We start from the raw sequence: 6000 nt of genomic DNA on the forward strand, positions 1-6000 counted from the left end.
TCCCTTATCCTTACTCTCAGCCAATACCTTTTCTTCCTATTTCTTTGAGAAAATTGGAACAATCAGAAAACCCACTGGATCGCAGCCCCCTGTCAACCCACCTACCTGCACCTAGGCAGATTCCCTGCTGCCACAATGTCCAGGCCCCACCACTCTTAGCCGAGGCCAGCTTTCTACTGAGGCAGTAGATTTGGTGTGCCTGTAGGCAAGAGGACAATCCCCCATCTCCCACATTGTTGGTTGTCTCCTCTACGGGATCATCTCATTCTCATACCAACAAAAATAACATATTGAGCCCACATTTCCCTCCAGTTACCATCGTATTTCTCTCTTTTAAAGGGAAAGTCTGTGAGAGAATTGTTTCTGCTTTTTATCACTTAGCCTTCTTGGCCCATTCGCCCCTGAACTCGTTGAAATCATGCTTTTGTCTTTACTCCTAGCTGAAAGTCATCTTGCCAATGTCCCAAAAAAACCTCTACATGGCTAAATCCACAGGACAATGGAAGTCCTCATGGCACCTGGCCTATCAGCAGCCTTTGGCCCAGCTGCTCCTCTCTTTTCCTTAGCAGGCTGTCTTTCCTGGCTTCTGAGATCCTTTCCTCCTCTCCCCCGGGCTGCTCCTGCCTGATTTCTTTTGCAGGCTCGTCATTGTACCGATCTCTAAATAAAAAGTTCATCCTTGGATCTCTTCTTCTTCTTATCTACAGTCACCCTTTTGGTGATCTTGGCCAGTCTCTTCTTCCTAAATGAGTTCTTTTGTAGTCTTCCTCATGCGTGTCCTCTGGCCACAGTCAACTGCAGGCAGATCACGTGGGTCTCTGGTTTCCATGTCAAGAGGGCCTCAGAAAGGGGACAGCCTGACCAACATGGAGAAATCCCATCTCTACTAAAAATACAAAATTAGCCGGACATTGTGGCGCATGCCTGTAATCCCAGCGACTCGGGAGGCTGAGGCAGGAGAATCACTTGAACTCGGGAGGTGGAGGTTGTGCTGAGTCGAGATTGCACCATGGCACTCCAGCCTGGGCAACAAGAGCGAAACTCCGTCTCAATAGCAGCAGCAACAACAACAACAACAAAAGAATTGGGAAGGTTTCCATGATAAAAGCCATGGAGACTTCCTTATCAATGAAAAATGTTTCTCTTTCTCTGCCTCGTGAGCCTGTTCCTGCCTAAGCTGAAATTCCTATCATATCCTTGCCTGAAGGATATACCACACACCCCAGGTAAACCCATTTTCTTCATGGTTCACCCCTCCCTGCCTCCGGACTTGAACTGGAGTCAGATCCCCACATGTCCTGGCAGGTGGGGCATGGGAAAACCTGATAAGAAACATAAAACACACCCCAAGTCTGAAAGGTGCTGCTTGTTTGTGGTCACAATCTGGTGAACATACACAGGAATGGATTCTTAAGGTCCTAGACCAAGGACAGAAAGTTGAAGTAGAGTTTGGCTAACTTCAAGTAGGGTGTGCTTTCTTAAGATTTGGGTTTAGTCTATAAAGTCAAACAGCTGAAGGAAGTACTCACAGTTTGCTCAACTGGTAGTCCATGCAAAGTGAAGATGAGATACCAGAAATTAGTTCAACGTAATGGAAGACTTTGAGGAACAGGAATATTGGAATGGATTGCTTAATATATGATCTGCTCGCCTTCCTCTTGATATGGAAGGACTCATCAGAGACTTCTTTTTCTAAGACCTTGAGAGGTACGTTGGTGAGGAAGAACCATCATTTCAATTACTGGAAAGTGCAGGAAGTGGTTTGGACCTTCGGTCCCAAGCTTAGAGTTAGGGAAACTTCTCAGTACATGGCTATATTAGTCCGTCCTTACACTGCTGTAAATACCTGAGACTGGGTAATTTATAAAGAAAAGAGGCTTAATTGGCTCACAGTTTGCAGACTGTACAGGAAGCATGGCTGGGGAGGCCTCAGGAAACTTACAGTTATGGCAGAAAGCAAAGGGAAAGCAGGCACGTCTTCACATTGCTAGAGCAGGAGGAATAAGAGAGAAGGGGGAGATTAAACACTCTTTTAAACACCAGATCTTGTGAGAACTCATTCACTATCATGAGAACAGCAAGAGAGAAATCCACCCTCATGATCCAATCACCTCCCACCACGCCCCACCTCCAACATTACAATTTGACATGAGATTTGGGCGGCAACACAAATCCAAACCTGTCAATGGCACACGTCTATCATCCATCTGCTGAAGGAGGAAGCAAGAGGAAGCTGTGTAGTGCCTCCTACCCGACAAAACCATAAATGCAATTAATACAATATCTCCAGAAGAATCCCAAGAATTAGGGCCACCAGCAAACACTGTAAGGATGCAGAAGTGGTAATTTTGATGATCACCAAATGCTACCTTAGGTAGATGGGTCTCAGACTGTCAGTGGTTCATTGTAAACTTAAGTGATTCCGATTACAGGAGCTGTTCCCAATGCGGCCTGAATGCTCATTTTCCCAGCAGCAGTGGCAAACCCTGGTTTCTAGATGTGCTGGCAGAGCCCAGAGGTTCAAATTATTCACTTGGTGGCAAGCTGATTGTAGTGAATGCCTTACATGCTTGAGAAGACAGCAATCTGGCTTTTATGGAATACCGTAGATGCTTATTCTGGAGAATGGCTGGAGGGGAAAGCAATACATCCCGACCCTAACCTCATGACCTATTACTACAATGAGCACTGTACCTGTCTGTATTTTCTTACTGACTTTGCAATTTATTTCATTTTCTGCCCACCCCATTACTTTCTGTGTGTGTGTTTTGGGTGAACGTTATCATTTACTCCATAGAAAACAGGATTTCAAGATGGCTCCAGTGTCAGGACTAGAGCAAGAATAGAATTAGAGCAGGAGGCTGGACTTGGAGCTGGATGGTCACTGGTGAGACTTGGGATTCTATCCCTGTGGAATTAGGGTGGGGTTACGGGGAGCCTTTTTGCTTGTGTGAGGAATGGTTACATTCTGTTAGGTTCTGTATTTGTCTGTTTGGCATCCACTATGTGCAGAGCCAAACTAACAGCCAGCATTGTTTATATCTCCCGTGCAACCAGCTTTTGCAGGTGCACTAAAGTTACAGTACAAGCCCTCTGCCTAATCTTGACTCAGTATCTCCAACAACCCTGTTTGTCTAACTCTCACACACTGAGCCAATATTCCTCCTGCCCCAAATCACCTCAGAGCCAGGTACTGGGCATTCACAGACCACCCCTATAGCCCAGAGCCCACCAAGATTATTCAAACTATCTCATCGCAAGCTGCTTCCTTGCACTGCCCTGGCTTTCCCGGGAAACCTCATGAAGGCTGGGGGCCAGGCTTCCCGCATTGTGCCCTCCACCTCCTGACACTCCCTGGTGCTGCTCTGTGTGACCCTGTGGGGATGTGCCACCCCTCCTGTTTCTAGGGATCTGTCAGTATAAACTTCTTCCTTTATGACAGTCACTTATGTGTCTGCAAATCTTACCACACCTGATTAAACAATTTTTTTCAAGGTGTGATGATGGAAAGTTGAGTGTGCACTGATATTAGGAGCCAAAGAGCTAGATTTCGGGTGTCGGGGAGGGGGGCTTTCCAGCACTGAAACAACTTTCAAATACTTCAGGAATGTCCCCCCTCTTGAAGTGGGCAGAGCCCACCTTCCACATAGGAGCTCAAAACCCCAGATTCCTGCTTCCTTGGCCTTCCTGGCATCTGGTTTGGGAGCACATGCTTTAATCAGATGCATCTGTTTTGACTTTTGTATGCAGAGCTAGTGACACAAAGGAGCAGGGCTGGAGGAGAATTAACTGTGGCAGCAGCGGCAGCAGCAGGGACGGCTGCTTCCAGGGACAGCGGTGACAGCGGCACCCGTGATGGTGCCAGGTTCTCATGCAGCTCTGTAGCAGCAGGACCCACCACGCTGGCCGGGGGGCAAAGGCTTCCCTCTTCCTGCTCTCCAAGCAGCCCCTCCAGCTTTCTAGGTGCTTCTGTGGACCACCCGTTTTCCCTCAATAAAACCATTCTCCACTTAAAGTAATTGGTAGGTTTTATTGCTTGCAACCAAGAATCCTGATGGATACGATCTGTGATTTTCTTTTCTTTTCTTTTTTCTTTTCTTTTCTTCCCTCCCTCCCTTCCCTCCTTTCTTCCTCCCTTCCCTCCCTCCCTCCCTTCCTCCCTCCCTCCCTTCCTCCCTCCCTCCTTCCTTCCTTCCTTGCTTCCTTTCTTTCCCTCCTTCCTTATTCCAGTCTCCAGATGGAAAATGTATACATCTAACTTTATATATGTAAATATGGTGAAATATTAACATTTATTACTTATGAATAGTGGAAATATGAGTGTTTATGGTTTTTTGGTATTTTATGTCTTTTAATTGTCTCAAAAGATGATGCTAACAATTGCATGCACATGTGTACACACAATGCATGTGTGTGTTTGTGTTTATTTGTGCTAATTGACTCCTCATAGTGAACCTATGAGGCGGGAGCCATTGTTCACATCTTCTTTTTACATCTGAGGAAACTGAGGCATAGGAAGCTGAAGAGGCCTGTCCAGGATTATGCAGCTGTTTAAGAGCAGAGCTAGAAATTCAATCTCAGGCCGGGCGCGGTGGCTCAAGCCTGTAATCCCAGCACTTTGGGAGGCCGAGACGGGTGGATCACGAGGTCAGGAGATCGAGACCATCCTGGTGAACACAGTGAAACCCCGTCTCTACTAAAACTACAAAAAACTAGCCGGGCGAGGTGGCGGGCGCCTGTAGTCCCAGCTACTCGGGAGGCTGAGGCAGGAGAATGGCGTGAACCCGGGAGGCGGAGCTTGCAGTGAGCTGAGATCAGGCCACTGCACTCCAGCCTGGGCGACAGAGCGAGACTCTGTCTCAAAAAAAAAAAAAAAAAAAAGAAATTCAATCTCAGCAGTTCGTGGCCGGGGCAGGTCCAGGGCCTTTGCTTTTAACAAAATAAGGGAGAAGAGCTAGCAAGTAACTTGAGGGAAAAGCCGAAACCAAATAGTGTTTTTAGGATTGGGGATAAGCTTAGTTAGGTGCTGAAGGGAACGAACAAGTGGGGAGGAGAGGGAGGGTCTGAGAAAACCCGGGCTGTTAATAGATGGGGTGATGTCAAGATCACAGCGGGCCAGGATTCGCCATGCACAGGAGGAGACAGGAGTCCCGATCTGATGCTGGAGAAAAGGAGACTTCTCCGGAAAATCAAAGGCAAGGTCACCTGCAAGGAGGCTGAGGGGGTGAGAGGGAAGCAGCCACACTGGGTGGCCACGCGAGTGACTGGTGGTCCTCTAGGGTGGTGGGGGGAGGGGTCTCACAGGGGAGGAGGGCAAGGAGAGAACCGTGGGCTGACTGGCCAGCAGCTCTGTCCTTACTCCAATTTTTCCGATGCTATTTACTGACTTAGCAGGTAAATACTTTCCAAGGTTCTTCAAGTTCTTTACAGCTGGGCTTGTTCCAAGGCTGGAATTTGTGAAGTGGATTCCTCATTTCAAAACTCTACTGCTATATTGACAGACAGACCCAGGACCCAGGACCCAGAACCTGTGTTTGCATTCAGGGGCCCCAGGCAGTGATCCTGACTCAATAACATATGGAGCCCACATTTCCCTCGAGTTACCCTCATATTTCTCTCTTTTAAAGGGAAAGTCTGTGAGAGAATTGTTTCTACTTTTTATCACTTAGCCTTCTTGGCCCATTCGCCCCTGAACTCATTGAAATCATACTTTTGTCTTTACTCCTTGCTGAAAGTCGTCTTGCCAACATCCCCCAAAAACCTCTACATGGCTAAATCCACAGGACAATGGAAGTCCTCGTGGCACCTGATCTATCAGCAGTCTTTGGCCCAGCTGCTCCTCTCTCTTCCTTAGCAGGCTGTCTCTAGGGGTCCAGAGAGCAGGGAAGGGAGCGTCGTGGTGACTGGACAGAGGGAGGGCAGAGCTGCCACTGTCCCCACCAGACACAGGCTGGAAAGTCACAGGCTCCTCCTCCTTCCCCTCCAGAGAGGCTGTGTGTG

The sequence above is a fragment of the Macaca nemestrina genome, chromosome 8 (genome assembly GCF_043159975.1).
Source record: "Macaca nemestrina isolate mMacNem1 chromosome 8, mMacNem.hap1, whole genome shotgun sequence".
In the NCBI taxonomy this organism is placed as follows: Eukaryota; Metazoa; Chordata; class Mammalia; order Primates; family Cercopithecidae; genus Macaca; species Macaca nemestrina.